This window comes from Bacillus rossius, chromosome 1, assembly GCF_032445375.1.
Source record: "Bacillus rossius redtenbacheri isolate Brsri chromosome 1, Brsri_v3, whole genome shotgun sequence".
Taxonomy (NCBI): Eukaryota; Metazoa; Arthropoda; class Insecta; order Phasmatodea; family Bacillidae; genus Bacillus; species Bacillus rossius.
In genome coordinates this window covers 257,413,620-257,426,773 of record NC_086330.1, presented here as the reverse complement: position 1 = coordinate 257,426,773, position 13,154 = coordinate 257,413,620, and the positions used below count along the sequence as shown (strand labels likewise).

Genomic DNA, 13,154 nt, shown 5'->3' with positions numbered 1-13,154 from the left:
GGGTATATAGTTTATATAGCATGCCGTCTCAAGTGTAACCAGAGGCATGATTTGAACATGAATAGCGATCAAACACAATACAGCACAGATTTCCAAGGCAAACTACAAAATGTAACTATACTGAGTTATATGACATAATTTTGTCTATTAAAATAAAACTCAATTCATAGATATTTATTTGAAGTTTTTATTAAAATTATTTTAATGTTTGTGTGCTACAAGAAGACCCTTTTACTAATAGCGTTTTCCCATGGGAAGAGAAATAATTATGTGCTGGAAACTTTTGTAACACAGTTTTAAGTTATTTTAAATTCTATTCTACTCTATTAATTTAATTTTTTTTACTAACTTTACAGACAACCCATTCAGAATTATAATACTGGTATTTTTATTCTCCATTATGTTATAATTTTTTTTTCTGGAATCATTGGGTTAATTGTGCTCAAGATTCAATAACCTTCATGTAAGAAAATTCATAGTAAATTGACTGTTGCTTAAAGAAATTTGCTTCTGTTGCAACATAATGTTAAGGGTATTCACTTAAAATCGAAGTAGGTTTTTACTAATCTTTCCTTGTATTTATGTTTTGATACAAAACAGTAAGTGACTACTTAGTGTTAATGACAATCACTAAAGAAAATAATGAATAATTTTACAATTTTAAGTTAATTTACTACATCATAAGCAGGAAATATTAAAACAATGGAATACTATACACTGAAACTTCGTGTGAAGAAAATGGTGTAAGATAATGGTGTTACATCAGGAAAATGTAACCTGAAGGAACCTTATCAGTAGGGCCAATGAAAAATGGTAAATAAAAAAGGCCCATTTCGGTGAATAAAAAGAGTTATTTCGGTGCAAAATTTCTGTGAAAAAAAAAATTTGTTTACTTAGAAAAAATAACTATTTTGTCATTCTAATTTTATCTTATATATAAAATTCTCGTGTCACAGTTTTCGTTGCCATACTCCTCCGAAACGGCTTGACCGATTTTTATCAAATTTTGTATGCATATTCAGTAGGTCTGAGAATCGGCTACTATCTATTTTTCATACCCCTAAGTGATAAGGGTTGTCCACCCCAAACATTTATTTTTTAATTTTTGGACAAAAATTTTTTATTTTTTTTTATAATGTGGCACTAAAAAATACATACAACCCTAAATTTTCACCCTTATATCACCAACCCATAATTTTTAATAGAATTTTATATTTTTCAACCCCGGTCGATAGCTGATCAATTAACACTTGATCAACCTTCCCCGCCTACAGCGAGCTCATTACCTGGATTAACACATAGAACACATATTAATATGAAATTCCACCCCTAAGGGAGTGAAAAAGTGATAATTTCATTTTATAACAGAAAAAATTATAGGTCATAGACATACAAATAGTGAGTGAGTGTCATTTCTTTATGTCTGCCACACGATCATACACATAGAAAGGTCTGGAAAATTCATATTTTTCTCCTTGGTGAGACCAGCCCGCTTAGTGGAGCTAGCAGCGGCTAGCAAAATAAAGGCGCTCATAACAGTTTTGTTCTTAACTTCGTCAATAAATAGAGTTAGTTGCCTTGAATTTTAAACGCACCATCGTTTGATGCGTTTGTCATGTCTTTAATTTTCGTTTGTTTGTGCCGTATGTGTTCATATACCATTCATCCAATTGCGATGAAATTTTGGTGAGTTATTACGCGCATGCCCGTGAAGGTTTCTGAGACGGTATAACTATTTTGCAATAGTTGGAGCACAAATCGTTTCAAAAAATGTGTTTTTTTTTTTTTTTTTTTCATATTATTAGCGGCACTTCGTCTGTTTTTGTTGTATAAGTGCGCACGCATGACACAATTTATTTAAATATAAAAGAGAGACAGAGATAGAGTGATATGTATAGAGTGAGATAGAGACGGAGAGATAAGTTGAGATATAGCGAGGTAAAGAGAATGAAATTGGTTAGATAAAGAGATATATAGATGAGCTATATAGAGTTTTATATATAGAAGAGATAGTAGGAGGTATATATGTATATATGTAGATATAAAGAGATAAATAGAGATAGAGAGATACATTGATATATATAGATGTAGATAGAGATAAATATATATTTATAGAGATGGATAGATGATTTGTATATGTGTAACTACTTCAAACATATTACAAAGCAAAACTGAATGAGGCATTGCAATGCATGCCGAGCATTAGCTAGATAATGGAATATTTTCAATATTAGTAATCTCTTATTTTCAAGCTTTTTTTCTATAGTGCTTTATAGAGTCTAGACTACATACAGACTACCAATTTTTAGATATATATACAGGTAAATAACTATACACTGGCAGAACGTCTGTCGGGATCTAAAAGTGATATAAATTATTTTGCACAGTTGACATTCAAATTAAGAAGACAATTACTACATCTGATTTCGAAAAAGGTACCCTTCACCCTGTGTTCAGCCCGGGCAAAGCTGGGTACAGCAGCTAGAAATTCCCTAGAAATAATTTATATGGCAAAACAACGTTTGCCGGGTCAGCTAGTCTTATATATAAAATTCTCGTGTCACAGTTTTCGTTGCCATACTCCTCCGAAACGGCTTGACCGATTTTGATGAAATTTTTTGTGCTTATCCGGTATCTATGAGAATCGGCCAACATCTATTTTTCATCCCCCTAAATGTTAGGGGTAGTCCACCCCTAAATTTTTTTTTTATTTCCAGTTTTTGGTAGGAAATCACCATGGCAACGGCTGTTGCTTTGTTGATGCTTCATTCGTCTCTATGGCAACGGCTATTTCATTGTTAGTGCAGTCCTCATCACCGTTGAAATTTTGCAAGTACTTTAAATATCAAAAATTGCCCTTTTTTTTCAAGTATATATATTTTACAGACTTGAAACTTCACAGTAATGTTCCTTATGTTACGCAGGATGACATTTTCCGAAAATTAGATCCCATAGCATAGGTGGTTAAAACCAGGCAACAGTGGGTACTTTGTCTGCATGAGAACAGGATTTTGCATTGTTCATGCCTTCTGCGTCTCCATGGCAACAGGCATCGCGCGGCAGTGGCGTACCCACAACGAGGGGCATGTATTATGAGCGGCGCAAGAGTGATCTGCCTGTAGACTGCCGTAGCGAAGTACGGGTACATCAGTTTTATGTTGCGTGCACGAGTCGGGAAACCATCGGTACATTATACAGCATTGTAATAAATTGTCACTGAATTTTTTATTATTTACCATTACTGTAAATGGGAGATGTGGCATAATTCTTTTTCCATTAGTATAGCCGTGCGAAGCCGGGTCGGGCAGCTAGTACACATATATATGTTTGATGGAATTATTGTTTTATTTGGTCAAAATTTATCAAAAACAAGGTTTTAAAAGTACATATGCATCAAAAATTTAGCACGCTGCATTTGTAATTAAAATTCTCAAGATTACATACAAAAAAAATTGGAAACTGATAAAAAACGTTAGTGGCTCAAGTCCATTTTGACTATCTCTGAAAATCAGCTATTATATGTTTCCTACAAACTAGTCCCCACCAAAACACTGTACTTATTCAACAGTACAGAGTATTGTTTTTTTTTATTTGTTTACGTTTTTCACCGCCTCAACTGTGTGTGCGGTATTTGTTTATGTATATGTTGGCACTCTTGACCGGCATTTATTTTCGTGCGTTGCCATGACAGCTACGAAAATAAACAGTCGTTTCGGTTAGGACGCCCAGATACAACAATTCACATTTTGAAAGTTATGATTTGATTGGCTAATATGGAAGTGACGCTATTTACTGGACTGCGTTTGGCCGATTCAGAGAAAGGAACAAAGAGTGAGTTAAAGCCTATTGACGATGGCGTCACCAGACGCATTTGTGGTCGGCAAAATAATGTGATTTTTGTCATTTTATGGCCTTCTACGTCTCGTAGGAACGTGTGCGACGACGGAGACTGAGTAGGCGTACGTCTGGATGTAATAGTTTTCATACGTGAAATATATGGTTCTAGAGTAACTTGACGCTTCGTTCCAGAACCAGATGCTTGACACCTATCTTTGTTCACCTTGTGCGATGCTCAAAATTTACTGTGTTTTTAACAGTCAATTTGCACATCATGATGCCTTTTTCTTTACTGAACACGTAAAATACTTCATCGTAATATTCTTTAGCTCTTTTGAAAACACAACTTTTGGCATTTTATATGTTTATATCCACAGTGACCACGGTAATATGACCAACATGCCACAAAAACTTTAACGGAAAACGATCATAGAATGCGAGATACATATCACATCCACTTGGAAATTAAGAACTTAAACTCGACAGACACGCACTCGTGAAAATAAAATTATAGAACATTTCGACACTCGTAACTACCAACGCCATCTGTGATTTGTCCACCAGTAGCTAAAATGATGATGTTTAATGCCACACTTAGCCCAGGCAATTTAAGGAAAAAATCTAGCAAATCTAGAAAAAAATAATGTAGTTTTGAAATTTGGCACAGACATTCCTATGGTTGTTAAAAATTGATCCTAAAAAGTCCCCACCTCTCAGGTGCCGGCTTCATACTTTTTTAAGACATTAAGGGCGTAAGTGCTGAAATAGGCATATCACGACTGTTGCGTGAAAAATATTCATTCTAATATATCAAAATTTGGTCAAAATTTTAAAGTTAAGGGCCCTTAGTCCTTAATGATTCGTTTTTATTACTTTATACACCGCAAAAATTATCTTATAACCTAATTTATACTCAACTAATGGAAGTAAAATATATCACTACTCTATACAATTACCAGTTACATCAAATCCACCGGCAAAAATATACCTTTATAAAAGTTTTCCGTTATTTTATTAGCTTTACATTGGTGGGTCAAAATGTGTATGCGATAATAATTGACTGACATATTAAGGTTTACAAGGAACTACTGCACAACAATGGGTTTTTGAGCAATTTAGGTTAATATTGACTATAGCGTTTTACCAGAAATAAAAATAATGTAGGTTTTAAATTTGGCACAGACGTTCCTTTGGGTGTTAAAAATTGATCCAAAAAAGTCTCCTTCTCTCAGATGCCGGCTTCATACCTTTTTAAGGCAATAAGGGCATAAGTGCCGAAATATGCATATCACGACTGTTGCGTGAAAAATATATTTATTCTAATATATCAAAATTTGGTAAAAATTTTAAAGTTAAGGGCCCTTAGTCCCTAATCATTCATTTTTAATAATTTATACACAGCAAAAATTATCTTATAACCTAATTTATACTCAACTAATGGAAGTAAAATGTATCACTGCTGTATACAATCACCAGTTACATCAAATCCACCACTGATAGGCAAAAATATATCTTTATAAAAGTTTTCCGTTATTTTATTAGCTTTACATTGGTGGGTCAAAATGTGTATGCGATAATAATTGACTGACCTATTAAGGTTTACAAGGAACTACTGCACAACAATGGGTTTTTGAGCAATTTAGGTTAATATTGACTATAGCGTTTTACCAGAAATAAAAATAATGTAGGTTTTAAATTTGGCACAGACGTTCCTTTGGGTGTTAAAAATTGATCCAAAAAAGTCCCCTTCTCTCAGATGCCGGCTTCATACCTTTTTAAGGCAATAAGGGCATAAGTGCCGAAATATGCATATCACGACTGTTGCGTGAAAAATATATTTATTCTAATATATCAAAATTTGGTAAAAATTTTAAAGTTAAGGGCCCTTAGTCCCTAATCATTCATTTTTAATAATTTATACACAGCAAAAATTATCTTATAACCTAATTTATACTCAACTAATGGAAGTAAAATGTATCACTGCTCTATACAATCACCAGTTACATCAAATCCACCACTGATAGGCAAAAATATACCTTTATAAAAGTTTTCCGTTATTTTATTAGCTTTACATTGGTGGGTCAAAATGTGTATGCGATAATAATTGACTGACATATTAAGGTTTACAAGGAACTACTGCACAACAATGGGTTTTTGAGCAATTTAGGTTAATATTGACTATAGCGTTTTACCAGAAATAAAAATAATTTAGGTTTTAAATTTGGCACAGACGTTCCTTTGGGTGTTAAAAATTGATCCAAAAAAGTCCCCATCTCTCATACTCCGTCTTCATACCTTTTTAAGGTAATAAGGGCATAAGTGCCGAAATATGCATATCACGACTGTTGCGCGAAAAATATTCATTCTAATATATCAAAATTTGGTCAAAATTTTAAAGTTAAGGGCCCTTAGTCCTTAATGATTCGTTTTTATTACTTTATACACCGCAAAAATTATCTTTTAACCTAATTTATACTCAACTAATGGAAGTAAAATGTATCACTGCTCTATACAATCACCAGTTACATCAAATCCACCACTGATAGGCAAAAATATACCTTTATAAACGTTTTTCGTTATTTTATTAGTTTTACATTGGTGGGTCAAACATGTATGTGCGATAATAATTGAGTGACATACAGTAGAACCCCGATTATCCGCGACTCGATCATCCAATTCGCGGATTAACCGCGATTTATGTCCATCAAGTCCAATTTTTTAGTTACATATAACCAATGATTCAAAATGTATGTCAATGTTAAAATACTTTGCAAAATGTATGTTGGTCAAAGTACTTTGACTCAGTTATGTTTATATACACAGAAAGTTTAAAAAAAAAATACTAGTACATACATACGTATGTACATAATATTTTTGTGTTCCATGTTACGTGAATAGATTATATATACACTGGTGCGCGATTCCACGTCCGCATGACCGGACTGTACACTCCCGCGCGCAGCACGGCGCCGTGCCACAGAGATTACCCGGCGCATGGAGACAGTCCATTCCATTAGTGTACGTTGTTGAAGCGTCAAGGTGGTGATAATTTTATGTATTGTAACAGTGATCTGCATTCCGACGGATTATACCGTTGTGTTGTGCGGAAGTGTTGAGCGCAACATTTCACAATGTCATCAAATGAACAGAAAAGAAAGCGAGTGGTACTGTCCATCGACAGCAAAACAAAAATTATAGAAAGATTTCAGAGTGGAGAAACGATTGCAAACTTGCGACTGAGTTTAATGTCGGTAACACAACAGTGCGCGACATCATAAAAAATCGCGAAAAAATCCTTCAGTTTGCTTCACAGGCTGACACTTCAAGTGGATTAAATAAACGCAAGACGATGAACGAATCCACATTTAGCAGCTTGGACACTTGTTTGCTTGAATGGTTTCAACAGAAAATGTCGGAGGGTGTAGCATTAAGTGGCGTAATTTTATCACAGCAGACATAATTTTTTTAAAAAAACTAGGTTTGACAGAAGAACCATTTTCCTGTTATATTACTTCTTCGTTATTTTATGAGCACCGACTGTACGGAAGTGTGTGTGTTGCAACTAGTGCTTGGCACGCAAGATGAATTCAGCCTATCACTTGCTGACGCGGCGCAGTGATACGACGGTGTTTGTTTATTTCAAAACTCAGCTAAGAGTGAACGGAGAATAGATATAACGACCACTCACGGTTCCCGAGATTAGGGTCGTTATAGAGAGGTGGTCGTTATAAGATTTCCGACCCATCTGCAACACTAAGTCTAGGCCGTTTTTGCACTAATTTCACGTTCAGCAAGCTAAAAATAAAAAATCTAATATTTTAAATTCATATAAATAAAGGGGGATAAAAACACCGTGAATTATACGAGACGGATACACCGTTTCAAAACCATCAAATCAAGTCTCAATGCACTGGTATGAAAAATCTTATCTCGAAAAGAATTTTGAAGGCAGTCATTCTGTAAAACAATAACCAGCCCGATGGTGTTACTGACAACAGAGCAATGAGCTAAGTGTGGCAGCGTCGCTTACGCGCGATGAAAAGAATGCGTGACCTTGGCAGCTATCAGCTATCTTGGGCCCTCGGACTGGCGGGCGGCTAGTCACACACCTCGGTGCAACAACGACTCGCGTACCCACGTCTCCGCACACGAAAGACTTAAAAACCACTGCTGCCCAGCACTAAGCAGTCCGCTTCTATGTCAACAACGCACACGCACACAAAGCATGTGTATATATGTAATCTCCGAATGTCCACAGATGGCTGTCTGTGGGCTAATGACCTTTGAGGCAAGCATGACTCGGCTAACCGCGATTTTCGATTATCCGACTCACTCGTCCCCTTCATTAACACGGATAATCGGGGTTCTACTGTATTAAGGTTTACAAGGAACTACTGCACAACAATGGGTTTTTGAGCAATTTAGGTTAATATTGACTATAGCGTTTTACCAGAAATAAAAATAATGTAGGTTTTAAATTTGGCACAGACGTTCCTTTGGGTGTTAAAAATTGATCCAAAAAAGTCCCCTTCTCTCAGATGCCGGCTTCATACCTTTTTAAGGCAATAAGGGCATAAGTGCCTAAATATGCATATCACGACTGTTGCGCGAAAAATATTCATTCTAATATATCAAAATTTGGTCAAAATTTTAAAGTTAAGGGCCCTTAGTCCTTAATGATTCATTTTTATTACTTTATACACCGCAAATATTATCTTATAACCTAATTTATACTCAACTAATGGAAGTAAAATGTATCACTGCTCTATACAATCACCAGTTACATCAAATCCACCACTGATAGGCAAAATTATACCTTTATAAAAGTTTTCCGCTATTTTATTAGCTTTAAATTGGTGGGTCAAACATGTGTATAGGATAATAATTGACTGACATACTAAGGATTACAAGGAACTACTGCACAACAATGGGTTTTTGAGCAATTTAGGTTAATATTGACTATAGCGTTTTACCAGAAATAAAAATAATGTAGGTTTTAAATTTGGCACAGACGTTCCTTTGGGTGTTAAAAATTGATCCAAAAAAGTCCCCTTCTCTCAGATGCCGGCTTCATACCTTTTTAAGGCAATAAGGGCATAAGTGCCGAAATATGCATATCACGACTGTTGCGTGAAAAATATATTTATTCTAATATATCAAAATTTGGTAAAAATTTTAAAGTTAAGGGCCCTTAGTCCCTAATCATTCATTTTTAATAATTTATACACAGCAAAAATTATCTTATAACCTAATTTATACTCAACTAATGGAAGTAAAATGTATCACTGCTCTATACAATCACCAGTTACATCAAATCCACCACTGATAGGCAAAAATATACCTTTATAAAAGTTTTCCGTTATTTTATTAGCTTTACATTGGTGGGTCAAAATGTGTATGCGATAATAATTGACTGACATATTAAGGTTTACAAGGAACTACTGCACAACAATGGGTTTTTGAGCAATTTAGGTTAATATTGACTATAGCGTTTTACCAGAAATAAAAATAATTTAGGTTTTAAATTTGGCACAGACGTTCCTTTGGGTGTTAAAAATTGATCCAAAAAAGTCCCCATCTCTCATACTCCGTCTTCATACCTTTTTAAGGTAATAAGGGCATAAGTGCCGAAATATGCATATCACGACTGTTGCGTGAAAAATATTCATTCTAATATATCAAAATTTGGTCAAAATTTTAAAGTTAAGGGCCCTTAGTCCTTAATGATTCGTTTTTATTACTTTATACACCGCAAAAATTATCTTTTAACCTAATTTATACTCAACTAATGGAAGTAAAATGTATCACTGCTCTATACAATCACCAGTTACATCAAATCCACCACTGATAGGCAAAAATATACCTTTATAAACGTTTTTCGTTATTTTATTAGTTTTACATTGGTGGGTCAAACATGTATGTGCGATAATAATTGAGTGACATACAGTAGAACCCCGATTATCCGCGACTCGATCATCCAATTCGCGGATTAACCGCGATTTATGTCCATCAAGTCCAATTTTTTAGTTACATATAACCAATGATTCAAAATGTATGTCAATGTTAAAATACTTTGCAAAATGTATGTTGGTCAAAGTACTTTGACTCAGTTATGTTTATATACACAGAAAGTTTAAAAAAAAAATACTAGTACATACATACGTATGTACATAATATTTTTGTGTTCCATGTTACGTGAATAGATTATATATACACTGGTGCGCGATTCCACGTCCGCATGACCGGACTGTACACTCCCGCGCGCAGCACGGCGCCGTGCCACAGAGATTACCCGGCGCATGGAGACAGTCCATTCCATTAGTGTACGTTGTTGAAGCGTCAAGGTGGTGATAATTTTATGTATTGTAACAGTGATCTGCATTCCGACGGATTATACCGTTGTGTTGTGCGGAAGTGTTGAGCGCAACATTTCACAATGTCATCAAATGAACAGAAAAGAAAGCGAGTGGTACTGTCCATCGACAGCAAAACAAAAATTATAGAAAGATTTCAGAGTGGAGAAACGATTGCAAACTTGCGACTGAGTTTAATGTCGGTAACACAACAGTGCGCGACATCATAAAAAATCGCGAAAAAATCCTTCAGTTTGCTTCACAGGCTGACACTTCAAGTGGATTAAATAAACGCAAGACGATGAACGAATCCACATTTAGCAGCTTGGACACTTGTTTGCTTGAATGGTTTCAACAGAAAATGTCGGAGGGTGTAGCATTAAGTGGCGTAATTTTATCACAGCAGACGTAATTTTTTTAAAAAAACTAGGTTTGACAGAAGAACCATTTTCCTGTTATATTACTTCTTCGTTATTTTATGAGCACCGACTGTACGGAAGTGTGTGTGTTGCAACTAGTGCTTGGCACGCAAGATGAATTCAGCCTATCACTTGCTGACGCGGCGCAGTGATACGACGGTGTTTGTTTATTTCAAAACTCAGCTAAGAGTGAACGGAGAATAGATATAACGACCACTCACGGTTCCCGAGATTAGGGTCGTTATAGAGAGGTGGTCGTTATAAGATTTCCGACCCATCTGCAACACTAAGTCTAGGCCGTTTTTGCACTAATTTCACGTTCAGCAAGCTAAAAATAAAAAATCTAATATTTTAAATTCATATAAATAAAGGGGGATAAAAACACCGTGAATTATACGAGACGGATACACCGTTTCAAAACCATCAAATCAAGTCTCAATGCACTGGTATGAAAAATCTTATCTCGAAAAGAATTTTGAAGGCAGTCGTTCTGTAAAACAATAACCAGCCCGATGGTGTTACTGACAACAGAGCAATGAGCTAAGTGTGGCAGCGTCGCTTACGCGCGATGAAAAGAATGCGTGACCTTGGCAGCTATCAGCTATCTTGGGCCCTCGGACTGGCGGGCGGCTAGTCACACACCTCGGTGCAACAACGACTCGCGTACCCACGTCTCCGCACACGAAAGACTTAAAAACCACTGCTGCCCAGCACTAAGCAGTCCGCTTCTATGTCAACAACGCACACGCACACAAAGCATGTGTATATATGTAATCTCCGAATGTCCACAGATGGCTGTCTGTGGGCTAATGACCTTTGAGGCAAGCATGACTCGGCTAACCGCGATTTTCGATTATCCGACTCACTCGTCCCCTTCATTAACACGGATAATCGGGGTTCTACTGTATTAAGGTTTACAAGGAACTACTGCACAACAATGGGTTTTTGAGCAATTTAGGTTAATATTGACTATAGCGTTTTACCAGAAATAAAAATAATGTAGGTTTTAAATTTGGCACAGACGTTCCTTTGGGTGTTAAAAATTGATCCAAAAAAGTCCCCTTCTCTCAGATGCCGGCTTCATACCTTTTTAAGGCAATAAGGGCATAAGTGCCTAAATATGCATATCACGACTGTTGCGCGAAAAATATTCATTCTAATATATCAAAATTTGGTCAAAATTTTAAAGTTAAGGGCCCTTAGTCCTTAATGATTCATTTTTATTACTTTATACACCGCAAATATTATCTTATAACCTAATTTATACTCAACTAATGGAAGTAAAATGTATCACTGCTCTATACAATCACCAGTTACATCAAATCCACCACTGATAGGCAAAATTATACCTTTATAAAAGTTTTCCGCTATTTTATTAGCTTTAAATTGGTGGGTCAAACATGTGTATAGGATAATAATTGACTGACATACTAAGGATTACTAGGAACTACGGCACAACAATCGATGGATGATACCTCTTGCATGTGGTTGTGTGGCCATGACCTACTACATTTGGTCAAATATGTGAGGATTATGTTACATTCGTCCAAAAACATTTTTCTGTGACAGCAACTGTAGTGTTTGATGGTTATGACGAGTTAACCACTAAAGTGGAAGAGTGAAGGTGGCGTTCTGCAGGGAGGTCTTCCACCAATATTTTAATAGCTGCTAACAATATTGTTACATCGACACAAATGGACTTTCTGAGGAATGGCCATAACAAAAATGGGCTAATAAAATGATTAGTAGCTTATTTTCGAACTTCATGTCATCACGCCATTCAGTGCTCAGGAGATGCTGATACCACTATACAGGATGGCCACCAAACCGGGAAAACGGGAAAAACCGGGAATATGTCGGGAATTTGAAAGGGCCCGGGTAAAACCGGGAAACTTGTCTGGAATTTTATTTCTTTCCTGGGCAAATGCTGCGATGTAAATGCGCACAACTTATATAAGACGTACATTGCGGCGTCTGATAATCACGCGGCAAATCTGTACAGTGTCATGTTGGCAGCGACTGTAGTGTTCCCAGGCGTGTCATGTTTCTTCTTTCCTCATAGACGCAATACGTCACTAAGAGGCGGAGGGGGAGAGGGAATATGAACCGCACTACGGCGTGCAACACGGGGTGTTGTTCTAATTTGTTCTGTTCAGTACAAGTCTTCGAGCGGTTTTAGTCTTACGCTGTGCAGTTTGTTAGGAAGCTATTGCGGCAATGTCTACTAGGTATTCCTGTCGTTATGAGTCTTGAGGTTCCATGGGCTACTGAGGATGCGAAAGACAGAACTTGTGCGAGATGCAAGATATGCAATAAAAGTTTCAAGATCGATACGATGGGTAGGGGAGCATTTACAAGCCATGCCAAATCTAAGAATTACAATAGAGTTATAAATAACCAATCAAGAAACCTGCAAGTTACAGAATTTTGTTTCTACTCAACCTGCTCAGGATGAAGCCCACGCTTCCTGTAACAAAGTTTTATTAGTACTTTAATTTATACTAGTATCTTCCAACGGTTTAGCGGTGTTATAAACAACGACGTC

General features: G+C 36.2%; 1 protein-coding gene across 1 annotated transcript in view; it reads left to right on the top strand.

The window, feature by feature from the left end:
- LOC134527505 (poly [ADP-ribose] polymerase tankyrase-like) overlaps positions 1 to 13,154 on the top strand; it is a 269,207-nt gene that overhangs the window by 89,808 nt on the left and 166,245 nt on the right. The window lies entirely within an intron of this gene.